Here is a 13,860-nt window from a genome sequence, read left to right as displayed (position 1 = left end):
AGAAGGGACTTACCGATGTGGCTCCTCAGTTCCCCAAATCCGGAGCCAGTCTATTTGAGACTTCTCTCCACCTATCAGAGGCTTCTTATGTTGATTTTATGCATCACATCGACAGGTTTTACCCGAACCTAGTGGGACAAATAGGGAAAATTACTTCTACCTCATCTTGTCCTGGAACTGGAAGTACAAGGTCATCTGTTGTGACTTCCAAAAATCTTTCGTAAAGGTCTTACCCGAGACCTGTGTGTATATGTATTTCTAGATCCTTGCCAAGAATACATACTCTGACTAGTAGAATTCCTTTTTAAACACTACCTGCTCTAAGTGGTTGTTTTCGGTATAGTGAAACGATACTGATTTTTCACACTATGAGATGCAGCACACTTGTTGAATCCTCACAGTTTTAATGGCTTGGAAATTCTATTGTATTTTACATGTAGGCAACTGTATCATCTGCAAGTATGATCGTTTTTTCTTTCTTCCCAATCCTCGCATGTCTTATTTCTTTTTCTTACACTATTGTGTTTGCTGGGTCTTCGATTACAATGTCAGACACAAGCTTGTCTTCTTTTTCTGAGTTTAAAGTAAATGCTTGTATTCTTGTATCATTAGTATGATTATTGTAGGCCTTTGACTACTATGCAAAGAAAGGAGTGCAGAAGAACAACAGTGGAAACTGAAAGAGAAATTAGGAAGCTAATGCAGTAGCCTGGGTGAGAAGCTGGAGTGGCCTGGATTCAGATGGTAGCAAATGAAGGTGGCAAATATAGAGAGAAAGGGACAGATCTGAACTGTGTTTTGGAGATAGTCTTGAAAACATTTGAAAGGGGGCTGAGGGTAAAGAAAAGAGGAGAAACCAGACTGATGCCTTGTTTGGGGCCCGAATAACTGCATGGATGGTGATGCCGTTGTCTGAAGTATCGAAGGCCAAGGTAGGAATATATTTGGGGGACAAAATTAAGGGTTCTCTTTTGGTGACATTAACTTTGAGATCCAATGCCAGACATACAAGTGGAGATTCTAAAAAAAGACCGTTGGATAGGAGTCTAGAGCTCAAGAGGAGATATCAAAATTGTAGATATAAGCAGCATATAGATACTGTTTAAAGCCATGGGATTGTATGAGATAATCTAGGGTGAGGTGAAGCTAGAAAAGAGGGTGAAGGGCTTTAACATTTAGAGATTAATCAGAGAAGGGAAAGATAGCAAAAGAGACTGAGAAGAAACAAGAAGTGAGATAGGAGCAAAACCAGGAATTTTTCCTAATAAGATGATTGGACAAGCACGTAGAGATATACATGTCCAAGTATACTCATTACACTGTCTTTTTTACAGTAGCAGAAATGGGAAATAAATGTCTGTTAGGGAGATGATTAAATAAAGTGTGGTGCATATATACTATAGAATATACAAGGTCGACATTAAGAGGATGACGTAAATCAGTACTTAATGACATATAAGGAGGTCCGTGACACATTATTCCACGAAAGAGCAGGTTACAAAATAGCGTGTATAGTATGAGCCCATTAACGTAAAATTCTATTGTGGATGGGTTTGTGTGCATATGTAAATAGAGCCATGTAGGTAGTTTTGTTTTTCTGCTGTGTTTACAGATGCATTCCTTGAGCCTCAAACAGTGTTTAGCACGAAGCGGGCACTAATACGTTGTTTTTGAAAGAATGAATGAACAAATGAACATTGAAAAATGCTCTCTAAAATGGCCAGAGCGGTTATCTCTAGGTCTTGTGATTAAGGATATTTTATTTTCCTTTCTTTTACATTTTGTTTGGATTCTTTTACAACGAGCATGCTTTCTTTTTTATCAGGAAGAAAATTCTTTTAATTTTTGAAACCACCTCCACCCTTGTCAGTTACCTATGACCTCCACGTACCCCTATTTGGTTGAATTCAGGGCAAAGTGGTTGCTTTGCCATTGTAAATCCATATTTGGGCAGGAAGATCAGAATGATAGCAGAGAGATATGTTGGCTCTTAGAGAGCTGGAGGCTGGAAAAGTGGACTAAGAGGTGAAGACTGACAGGAGCCATGGGGAAAAAAGACTTGCGCCTTGCAGGAAAGAAAGGAGTGAGGCTGGGTTTTTGCAGAGCAGAGCAGCATAGCACAAGAAGCCGGGAGCCCCTTGCACAACCTGACCTGGGGGGAAAAGGAGCCTGTGGAACCCAGAGAGCACAGTGAGTTTTGCAATCTAAATTCTTAACTCACAATTGTGGATGGACATAGGAGATAATAAAAAAGCCAAGCTACGGTTCCGAGATTGTGCCTTCTGGTATAGAAATGCCTCATTCCCTTTGATGGTGGCGGTGGAAAATGACAGAAGCCTTCTGTGTGAAGAGGTCCTTGGTTCTCTATTTTTTTTCTGCGGCTGCAGGAGGAGCAAGTTGGATTATATGTGTGTTTGCCCAAGCACGCTCTGTCCTCCCCTCCATTCCCCTCCATTAGCCTCCTGCTCCCCATCCCCAGAATATGCCTGCATTTCTCCAGCGTGGAAGGTTAATCCCCTGCTAGCGGTTCTCCTGTCCTGTATTATGCTAAATGAGCGCTCATTTCCTTCCCGGCCTTGAGTTACAAAACGCTCTCTTCTGTTGCCCAAGTCTTGGAAAGTGCAGGCTCCAGGAAAAGGGCGGTGGTAGAGATAGGGCTGCCAGATAAAATACAGCATGCCCAGTTAAGTCTGAATTTCAGATAACCAATGAATTTTCAGGATGAGTATATCCCAGATACTGCATGGGACATACTTACGCCAAAGAATTAGTCACCCTTTATCTGTAATTTGATTTTGTTGTGTGTGCAAACTCTGGCAACCCTAGGCAGAGAAAAAACTCATCTTGTGATGCAAGCATTTTCCCCGTGCTTTTCATCCAAAATTTGCCAGATGTTTCTTAGACGGACTTTCAATTGACAAAGGGGGAAATGACTGACTTATTAAGTTGAAACTAGACGGCAAATTAGTACTAGAGCTGAAATTTTAAGTTTTCAACTTCTTCAACCCACAATTTAAATCCATGACCTCCATGCCAGTCATTTATGGGCTAGAAGGAAGCAGGAATAGACTCAGCAGAAAGGCACAGATTCCCACGGAAAGTAAGATTTGAAAAGAATTTAAGGGCAATGGCTCTCAGGATTTTAATTTCCTTTGGCCTGTGGACATGGCTATGTTTAGTCTCTAAGGTAGTGTTTCTCCAAGCGTGGTGCCTGAACTACCTGCCTCGGAATCATCTGGGAAGCAGTCTGTAAATACAGACGGAAAGTAAAGCCAACTGATCCTTTTAGGGATTGAGCCCATGGTCTTTGTCTCGCTGGCACCACAATCACTACCCCTTTCATCTCCAGAGCTTTTATTTGATTCCACTAATAGCTTTTATCTGGGGGAATCTCAATGACAGAGGGGTTGTTGGTTACTTTTAAGGTTTTGTTTTTTTCCAGTGTGCATGACAAAAGCAAAATTATGAAATGGCAAAGTTATTAAAAGGCAAAATTGAAGACGGGGTTGACTCCTCCCCTGACACACTCTTGGATAAAGGAATCCCAAATAACTATGCGTTGTAAGAGAAGAGATGATTGGCCTCGCCTGCATTCAGTCACCAAATTGAATTTGATCTTGGAAGCTGAAGAAATCTCTATCATCATCATCTTGCCTTGGTACCTTGCCATTCCATAAAATCTCCTCTACTTTTTCTGGGCCCAACTCCAAGAGAACTAATCATATCTTAATAATTTGGTACAGAATCACAGTATAATTCCTGCAGGTCGGTGTTGAACCCTATCAGATTGGAGAGTAGAAACTATTACCCAGAACTGGAAAGAATGAGGTCCAAGAGGTACAGCTTGACTTTCAAAGCATCCCTAGGACATATGTACAACCGGAATGGCTTTTTAAATTAAGGAATTACAATTATTCTCTATTAGAGCAAAGCAAAGCAAATGTGTTCGGTCATTCCGTCATTTCACATTTATAGCAAACAGTCTCACATTGGGTCAATTCCTTAATCGCATGCTAATAAAAATAACATAAATAGTTTGGTAACTCACCCCATGCTACTAAAATGCAAGTAACCCAAGATGGCTTGGCTCTGTTGTTCTCATCTCATTTTATCACCAGGGACTCGATTCTTCTTAGTTGGCCTTCTGTGCTGCCAGTTGATACTTGCCTAAATATTTCCTTCATACTCAGAACGTTATAGCTCCTTTTTCAGGCTTCAAATATTTCCACCTAATTCTAGAAATACGTGAGGTACGCCTGAAACGCTGACAGCTGTAACTCAGACCCGAAATAGTCAGGCCTACTCTAGGAGGCACACTGAGCAAACAGAACCAGGAGTTTGAAGGTGACAGCTGAACAGGCATCAATAGGAAACTGCCAGGTGCTTGGTTGACCCAGTGAGGGATGGGAACAGACAGATTCTATTTCTAGAAATAGTACAGAGAATGCCAACGAGTCATGGGATAGACACGGTAGTACAAATCTTCTCTTCCATTTTGTGGGTAGCTTGAGAGGATATCTCAGTAACCTTAAACCTGCTGGGAAAATTAACATGTCTCATGAATACTCTTTGACATTGATTTGTTCAACTCCTATTAGTTTCAAGTTACTTTGCTAGGCACTTGGAAGGAATATAAAATAGTTTAGGATAGAGGCTCTACTCACGTGGAGTTTTCACACCAGTTGGGGAATCAAGACAAGTATAGGAAAGTCATATCTTACGAGGGGTTAGGTTCCTGGTGAGCAAAAACATAACAATTTATACACGAAATACCCCTCAAAAGTTGCTTTGAAAGGTGCTACACTGGAGACAGATATATCATTTTTGGTAAGTCCAGCACGGGCTTGTCTTTATTATTTCCTCCAACGTTATACCAGATCACTCTTTAGTTGAGAACCATGCCAATCGGCTTGCATTTAGGGACCATATTGAATTTCGAAAGCACATATGTTTAAGCATGAGAATCATTCATGAGAGGCTCACCGGAACCAACACCATATGAGGGAACAGCAGATTCACATCTCTCAGTTTAAGTTAACTCCAAGGCAAAGCAAAGTGGAATGGTGGATAGAATTAGCCACACGATTTCAACTGTGTGCCCACTCCCTCCCTCGCTCCCTCTTTCTCTCTCTACCCTCTCAAAGTTTCGGAATATGGATGGATTCATATAAGAATGGTTTGCTTACATTGTACCTCTCCGTACCTATGTGCCCAGATAGGAGAGGCCACAAGAAGGCGAGTTTCACCACTTACTGATTGTATGACGTTGGCCAAGTGAACCCCACAGAGCATCCAGTCCCTCATCCATAAAATGAGAATAATAATTGCATCTTCTTGACAGGATCGTTCTGCCAATCAAATGCAATGCTCACAAAATGCTTCACCTAGTGCCTAGTAACATAAAAGCCCTAATAATGGTTAACGTGTGTGTGTGTGTGTGTGTGTGTGTGTGTGTGTGTAATTGCTTTTATTTTTCAACTTTATTGAGGTATAACTGACAAGTAAAATTGTAAGATATTTAAAGTATACATCACAGCCATTTAATTTTTTTTTAACGTTTACTTATTTTTGAGAGGGGGGGGGTGGGGGAGAGACAGAGAGAGAGGGAGACAGAGAATCCAAAGCAGGCTCCAGGCTCCGGGCTGTCAGCACAGAGCCCGATGTGGGGCTCGAATTCGTGAACCATGAGATCATGACCCAAGTTAAAGTTGGACGCTCAGCTGACTGAGCCACCCAGGGGCCCCATCAGCCATTTGATATACAGTGTGAAAGGGATTCTCATCATCTGGTTAGTTAACACATCCATCACCTCAGGTATTTATCTCTTTTTTTTTTTTTTTTTTTTGTAGAACATTTACATTCTACTCTCTTAGCAAATTTCAATGATATGATACAATGTTACCAACTATAGTCACGATGTTTTACATCACCTCCTCAGACCTTGCTCATCTGATAGCTGGAAGCTGGTATCCTTTTCCCAACCTCTCTCTGTTTCCCCTACCCGCCCCCCCAGCTCCTGGCAACCACTTTTCTACTCTCTGTTTCTAAGCCTTTGACTTCCTTTTAAAGTATTACACATATAAGTGATACCATACAGAATCTGTCTTTATTTGGCTCATTTCACTTAGTATAATGCCCTCAAGGTCCATCCGTGTTGTCACAAATGGCAGGATTTTGCCTTTCTCAGGGACAAATAATATTCCAGTGTGTGTGTGTGTGTGTGTGTGTGTGTGTGTGTATCACATTAAAATGTGATGGGATTGCTGGGTCATATGGTAGTACTATTTATAATTTTTTGAGGAAGCTGCATACTGTTTTCCAGAGTGGCCGTGCCAATTTACATTCCTATCTACAGTGCACAAAGTTCCCTTTGCTTCACATCCTTGCCAACACTTGTTATCCCTTAACTTTTTTTAAGTTCACGTTTCTTTTTTATGCTTATTTATTTGTTTTTGAGAGAGAGAGAGCAAGCAAGTATGTGCACGTGCACGTGCAAGCAGAGGAGAGGCAGAGAGAGAGGGAGAGAAGGAAATCCCAAGCAGGCTCTGCAGTGTCAGGGCAGAGCCCAATGCGGGGCTGTATCTCATGATCTGTGAGATCATGACCTGAGTCGAAATCAAGAGTCAGACACTTAACCAACTGAACCACCCAGGCGCCCCTCATCTTTTTGATGATAGCTATTCTAACAGGTGTGAGGTGATATCTGATTATGGTTTTGACTTGCATTTTCCTGACGGTTAGTGATGTTGAGCACCTTTTCATGTACCTATTGGGCCATTTGTATGTCTTCTTTGGGAAAATGTCTATTTAGTTGCTCTGCCTGTTTTTAAATGCAGATTGGTTTTTTGCTATAGAGTCGTGAGAGTTCTGTTTATATATTGGTTATTAACCCTTTATCAGATATGATTTGCAAACATTTTCTCTCCTTCGGTAGGTTTATTTTCATTTTGTTGATGGATTCCTTTGCTGTGCTAAAGCTTTTAAGTTTGGTGAAGTCCCACTTATTTGTTTTTGCTTTTATTGCCTTTGCTTTTGGTGTCAAATCTAAAAAACTTATTGCCAAGACTGACGTCAAGGAACTTTTTCTGTTTTCTTCTAGGAGTTTTAGGGTTTCAGGTCTTATGTTCAAGTCTTTAATTTATTTTGAGTTGATTTTTGTGTATAGTGTAAGGGTCCAGTTTCATTATTTTGCATATGGCTGTCCGGTTTTCTCAACACCATTTATTTTTTTATTTTCATTTTTTCTTTAATCTTTATTTTTGAGAGAAAGAGAGAGAGAGACAGAGAGCAGGGAAAGGACAGAGAGAGAGAGAGAGTGGGGAAAGGACAGAGAAAGAGGGAGACACAGAATCGGAAGCAGGCTCCGGGCTCTAAGCTGTCAGGACAAAGCCCAATGCGGGGCTCAAACTCACAAAGCGTGAGATCATGACCTGAGCTGAGGTCCGCCGCTTAACCGACTGAGCCACCCAGGCGCCCCTCTCAACACCATTTATTGAAGAGACTATCCTTTCCCCACTGTGTATTCTTGACCCCTTTGTCATAGATTGATTGATCATATATGTATGAGTTTATTACCTGGCTCTCTATTCTGTTTCATTGATCTGTATGTGTTTTAATGTAAATACCATACTGGGTTTCTTTTTGTAGTTTTATTAACACAAATGCAATGTGCACATAAGCTGTCTGTCTAGTAATCTTCTCCACTGTGCAGCCTGGCGTTGGGATTGGTGACTCTGATGGCCAGCTGGGCTGCCCTTTACACAGTGGCTTTGGAGGACACATTGTGAGCAGTCTCTGCACAGTAAGATTTGTTGCACATCAGCAGCATTTCAAGCTCCTTGACGTTGTGGGCTAGGAATTTCTGGAAGCCACTGAGCAGCATGTGCCTTGTTTTCTTGTTGCTCTCATAACCAAATGTTGGGCATCAGGATCTGGCCCTTGAGTCTTCTGTGCACTCTATTGTCAATGCCTCTGGGTTTCTGCCACTTGGCGTTTAATTTTGACTGGTGCGAAATGAACTTCTTGGTTCTCTTTTTAATGATTTTGGGCTTCACCAGAGGTCTGAGGGCAGACATCTCTGCAGGCAGTGCAGTGCCAAGGTCATACTGTCTTGATAACTATAGCTCTGTAACATAGCTTAGAATCAGGAAGTGTAATGCCTCCAACTTTATTCTTTTTTCTCAAACTTGCTTTGGCTCTTCTGGGTCTTTTGTGGCTCCATATAAATTTTAAGATTGTTTTATTTTATTTATGTGAAAAATGCTGGTAGAATTTTGATAGGGATTGCATTGAATCTGGAGATTGCTTTGTGTGGCATGGACATTTTAACAGTATTAATTCTGCTCATCTATGAGCACAGAGTATCTTTTTTATTTATTTGTGTCATCTTCAGTTTCTTTCATCAGTGTCATAATTTTCAGTTTACAGATCTTTCACCTCCTTGGTTAAATTTATTCCTAGGTATTTTATTCTTTTTGATGCAATTGCAAGCAGGATTATTTTCTCGATTTCTCTTTCTGTTCATTTTTAGCATATAGAACTGCAACTGATTTTTGTATATTGATTTTGTATCCTGAAAGTTTATTGAACTTGTTTATTAGTTCTGACAGCTTCTTTGGTACAATCTTTGCATCTTCCATGTATAATATCATGTCTTCTGCAAATAGAAAAAGTCTTTCTCTTTTCCAATTTGGATGTCTTTTATTTCTTTTTCTTGTCTAATTGCTGTGGCTAGGACTTCCAGTACAATGTTGAATAAAAGTGGTGAGAGTGGGCATCTTTGTCTTGTTCCTGATCTTAGAGGAAAAGTTTTTAGCTTTCCACATTGAATATGATACTGGTGGTAGGCTTGTCATATGTAGCCTTTATTATGTTGAGGTATATTCCCTCTCTACCTGTTTTTTTTGAGTGTCTTGTTTTATCATGAATGGATGTTAAATTTTGTCAAATGCGTTTTCTGCATCTATTGAGATAATCATATGATTTTTATCCTTCATTTTGTTAATGTGGTGTATCTCATTGATTTATTTGTGGATATTGAAACATCCTTGCATCCCTGGAATAAGCCCCACTTGATCATGGTATATTATCCTCTTAATGTACGGTTGAATTCAGTTTGATGATATTTTGTTGAGGATTTTTACATTTATGTTCATGAGGAATATTGGCTTATTTTTTTTCCTCTAGTGTCTTTGTCTGGTTTTGGTATCAGGGTAATGCTGACCTTGTAAAATGAGTCTAGCTAGAAGTGTTCCTTCCTCTTCCATTTTTTGGAAGAGTTTGAGAAGGATTGTTATTTATTCTTTAAGCCTTTTATAGAATTCACCCCTGACACCATCTGGTCCTGGAGTTTTCTTTGTTGTGAGGTTTTTGATTATGGATTCCTTACTAGTAATCCATCTGTTTAGATTGTCTATTTCTTTATGATTCAGTCTTTGTAGGCTGTATATTTCTAGGAATTTATTCATTTCTTCTAGGTTGCCCAATTTACTGTCTCATAGTTACCCATTGTAGTCTTTTATGATCCTTTGCATTTCTGTGGTATCATTTCTAATGTTTCTTGTTTCATTTATGTTTATATATTTGAGTCCTCTCTCCTTTTTTCTTGGTAAGTCTAGCTAAAGGTTTGTCTGTTTTATTTATCTTTTTAAAAAGCTGCTCTTAATTTCACAGATCTTTTCTAATGTCTTTTTAGTCTTTATTTCATTTATTTCTGCTCTGATCTTTGTTATTTCCTTCCTTCTACTGATTTTGCACTTAGTTTGTTGTTTTTTCTTCCAGTTCCTTGAGGTGTAAAGTTAGGTTGTCTATTTGAGCTTTTTCTTCTTCCTTAATGTAGGAATAAATCACTACGAATCCCACTAGAACTGCTTTTGCTGCATCCCATAATATACTACTGTTAACTCTTCTAGCAAGTGGTTTAGATGTGGTGTATCGGATGAGAGACAAGCCTTACGTGTTGAGGAATTTCAGGGGAGGGAGACATAACTGGATGTGTGTTGGCAGGGATGAGTCAAGGGTGAAGTGATTTTGAACTTGATGAGGAATAGGTGACATTGGAGAATTGGAGGGGAGGGAAGGAGTGAAGGTGGAACACAGAGAAAGCCAAGGTATAGACATGTGGGGATGCTCAAGGGACCAAATGTAAATGGGGGTGGGTGAGGAATCCTGTGTAGCAGAACATTAGGAGTTACTAGGGAAGTGGAGCCATAGGACTAACAGCCTTGAATGCCAGGCTGTGATTCTGGAGGAATTGTTTGAGATTTTTCAGGCAAGGGTGATAGGATGATAAAACTTATGTCAATATATTTTCTAAATGTGGCTTATCTGTCCAAGTCTAGCTCACAGCCACTTCCTATTGGAAGCCTTACTAGACCACTTCCCCCTCCTGAATTTCACTGTTCCTTTTCCAAATTCTGTTGACACTGATTGCTCTTCCCCTGTAGTAATTTTGACTTTAACCTTCTACTGTCTCCTCTTGGGAACTAACTATGTTTTGTGTATGTGTGTTGTGTAGGGAGAGGATATCTTTTCTCTGAAGATATAGCCTTGCCTTTCACTCCCTCTTTCCCATATAAAGCTTAGCACATTGTGGGCTCTGAAGGAATAGTTTGAATTAACTCAGTGATTGATTATGGACATGCCTAATTGGAGTAGGGAAAACAAAAATGTCCCACAGGCAGGATGTGTACTGGCTCTGCGAGGAAAGTAGTAACATTTTAAAAAGGTGGACAGGATTCACTGTCATAGACTCATTCCTGAAGCCCCAGAGTCAAGTTTTTTAGACATTTTTCGAAATATCTTTGCCTAAGTTACTTGGGACCTTCCAAGCCAAACCTTCCAAGGCTGGCTAGCTGGCTGGCTGGCTTAACTGGTGTAATGGCTTCAGAGAATGGAGGGCTGACCAGGAAGAGATGCCCCAAGTGCAGCCCTATGTGGGAAACCAGCTTCCTCACAGCCCAGAGAAGGAAGAGAAAGGGCCTCTGTCTTTAATCGCAGCTATTCAAGAAACCAGCTCTGCTGAGAGCAGCAGACGCTGGGAGACAAAAAAAATACATAGTCTTTGCAAAGGAAACTTTTTTCCAACCTGAGGTCAAGCCCAAGAGTCAAACTGTAAAGGGGCTGGGAGGGAGAGCCTGGGTATGAAATGACCAAGAGAGCCTGTTACAGGCCTGTTTCCAAAGAACCACATCTCTATGCCTGTCACAGTCCCTCTCCCCAAACACCCATCAAATGAAATAACCCATCTGTACAAATCTTCATTTGTTCGGCGTGGAAGCTTGATGCTTTTCTAATAGAAATCTGTAAGTTAACCTGGTTTGCAAAGGCCTCTAAACACATCAACAGAAGAAATTATTTGAAATTGATTCTGGTCGGGACTTGTCTCCTTCCTTGTGTTCACAATGACATTGTCATTGGCAGTTTAGAGCCTTGATACCTGCCGCCCTCCCTGGGCCCCCGCACCGCTTTCTGGATTCCCAGCTGGAACTGTTCCTGGGGCTCCAAAATGACCCTTTCCTGAGCCTCCACCAATCAGAGTCCCATCCCTCAGCCCACCCATCTCGTCCAGATGTTGAGGAGAAAGCATTCTGATTTAACTAATGCACACTAAGGTGTAAGTGAGGTCATATACAAACTAGCCCAGGTGTGTTTGCATTTCCAGAAGAGCCATCATAAGGAACAGAATTCTAAACAGTCAAATTTCCAGTGTTATTTTGGGGCGTTGTGTGATGAGACGAGTCTTATTGGGCCAACTCAAATATACCACATGGGTAACCGCCTCAGCCACGTCTGATGCCATTCCCTGCTCTTGGAATGTTCTGGCCTCTTCTGTCTCTCTCTGTCTCTAAGTTCTGTTTTTCCTTCAGGGCTCAGCTCAAGCCTTGCCCATGAAGCCTGCCCAGAGAGCACCTGGCTTGAATTTCTGCCCCACTCGGAAGTCCTTGCTTCTCACTTGTTCCATCTGGGTTAGTTTGGTTTCCTCGAGCAGATCCTGAGCTCTGTGAGAACAGGAATCATGTTTTAAACTTCTTGTCTGTCTTCCATAGCCCTTGGCATGATGCTGGGCTCAGAAGAAGTGTACAAGAAATTTTTGTAACAGTCATTGCTTTCCCACATATTATCCAATTTGAGTCACAGCTACCCCATAAGGTAGGGTGTCATTGTGCCTCTTTCACAGAGGAACTTGTTGGGGGGGGACACTGCTGAAAAGAAAAAAGTTAATTTAAAATTCCATCTCTTTTCTATTTCTGGAAGTTCTCAATTTATCAGCCAATATGATATTTTTGAGTTTGACCTCCGTGACCAGCACTGTGCAATTGGAAACATAAAAGAGGCATAGATAGGGGCATCTGGGTGGCTCAGTTAATTAAGTATCCGACTCTTGGTTTCAGCTTAGGTCATGGTCTCACAGTTCATGAGTTCAAGCCCTGCATCAGGTTCTGTGCTGACAGCACAGAGCCTTCTTGGGATTCTCTCTCTCTCTCTCTCTCTCTCTCTCTCTCTCCCCCCCCCACCCCATTCATTCTCTCTCAAAATGAATAAATTTTTAAAAACTTTTTAAAAAGTGGCATAGACCTGGCACCCTGCCTTCAAGTCAGTTGTGGAGTAGTGCCCCCAAACCTGACTAATCATCGCGAACACCTCAGGAGCTTGTTAACACACAGACTCCCAGGCCATCCCCAGAGATTCTGATTTAGTAGGTCTGGGATAGGCCTCAGGTCTGTTCTCAAAACCACCCGAAGCCTCCTGATAATCAGCCATGTTTGAAAGCCATTGCTGCCCTGAGGCATATATTCTTCGTGCTTGATAAGCCTGTGAAGATGATTGAGTCAGGTGTTCCCTGAAAAGCAAGGCACACACTACTGACGGGACTGAGGCACACAAACTTTATTTTTATTGTTACATATTTATCTTAATGTATATTGGAAAAATATATAGCCATTCCATAAAATCGTGACTTCACAGATGTGATCATTTCCTTTTATGAAAAATGTACATGATTCTGACACATGCTACAGCATGGATGAACCCTGAAGGACACTATGCTAAATGAAATAAGCCAGAGACAAAATAAACAGTTGCTCTATGATTCCACTTATATGAGGTACCTAGAACACTCTCAGAGAGACAGAAAGTAGAATAGTGGTTGCTAGGGACTAGGGAAAGAGGAAATGGTGAATTATTGTTTAACGTGTACGGACTTCCAGTTTTGCAATATTTGGGAGAGAGTTCTGGAGACGGATGGTGGTGATGATTGCACAATAGTGTGAATGTACTTAATGTCACTTAACTGGACACTTAAAAATTATTAAAACGGTAAAGTTTATGTTATATATGTTTTACCACAATGAAAAATGTATTTCTTTTTTTTTTAATTTTTTTAATGTTTATGTTTGAGAGAGAGAGAGAGAGAGAGAGAAACAGAGCGTGAACAGGGGAGGAGCAGAGAGACAGGGAGACACAGAATCAGAAGCAGGCTCCAGGCTCCAAGCACAGAGCCTGACACGGGTCTCGGACTCACAAACCACAAGATCATGACCTGGGCTGAAGTCGGACGCTCAACCGAATGAGCCACCCAGGCTCCCCAGAAAAATGTATTTCAATCAAAAAGAAAGATAGGAAACTTTTACTTAAATAAAAGTAGAGATTGATTGCAGGTACAGCAAATGTGAAGGTGCTGTGCAAACAACCTGTACCTGAGAAACAGTGTTGTGGTTTCACTCTCTAATTTTGCTTAGGAGAACACCAACACCCAAAGAAGGGGAGTGACTGCCCAATGTCCAATGTCGCATATTGAGTCAAAAGCAAGGCCGGGACTAGCACCCAGGTTTCCTGACTCTTTCAATATTTTTTTCCTTT

At 41.0% G+C, this 13,860-nt stretch overlaps 1 protein-coding gene and 1 pseudogene across 2 annotated transcripts in view; one reads left to right on the top strand and one right to left on the bottom strand.

The window, feature by feature from the left end:
- The window catches only part of PABIR2 (PABIR family member 2), a 205,457-nt gene that overhangs the window by 84,358 nt on the left and 107,239 nt on the right, over nt 1–13,860 (top strand). The gene's annotated exons all lie outside the window — the stretch shown is intronic.
- On the bottom strand, nt 7,688–8,075 carry LOC123595183 (annotated as a pseudogene).

This window comes from Leopardus geoffroyi, chromosome X (genome assembly GCF_018350155.1).
Source record: "Leopardus geoffroyi isolate Oge1 chromosome X, O.geoffroyi_Oge1_pat1.0, whole genome shotgun sequence".
Lineage (NCBI taxonomy): Eukaryota > Metazoa > Chordata > Mammalia > Carnivora > Felidae > Leopardus > Leopardus geoffroyi.
The sequence above is the reverse complement of the archived record's forward strand: the minus strand, read 5'-3'. Positions and strand labels throughout refer to the sequence as shown.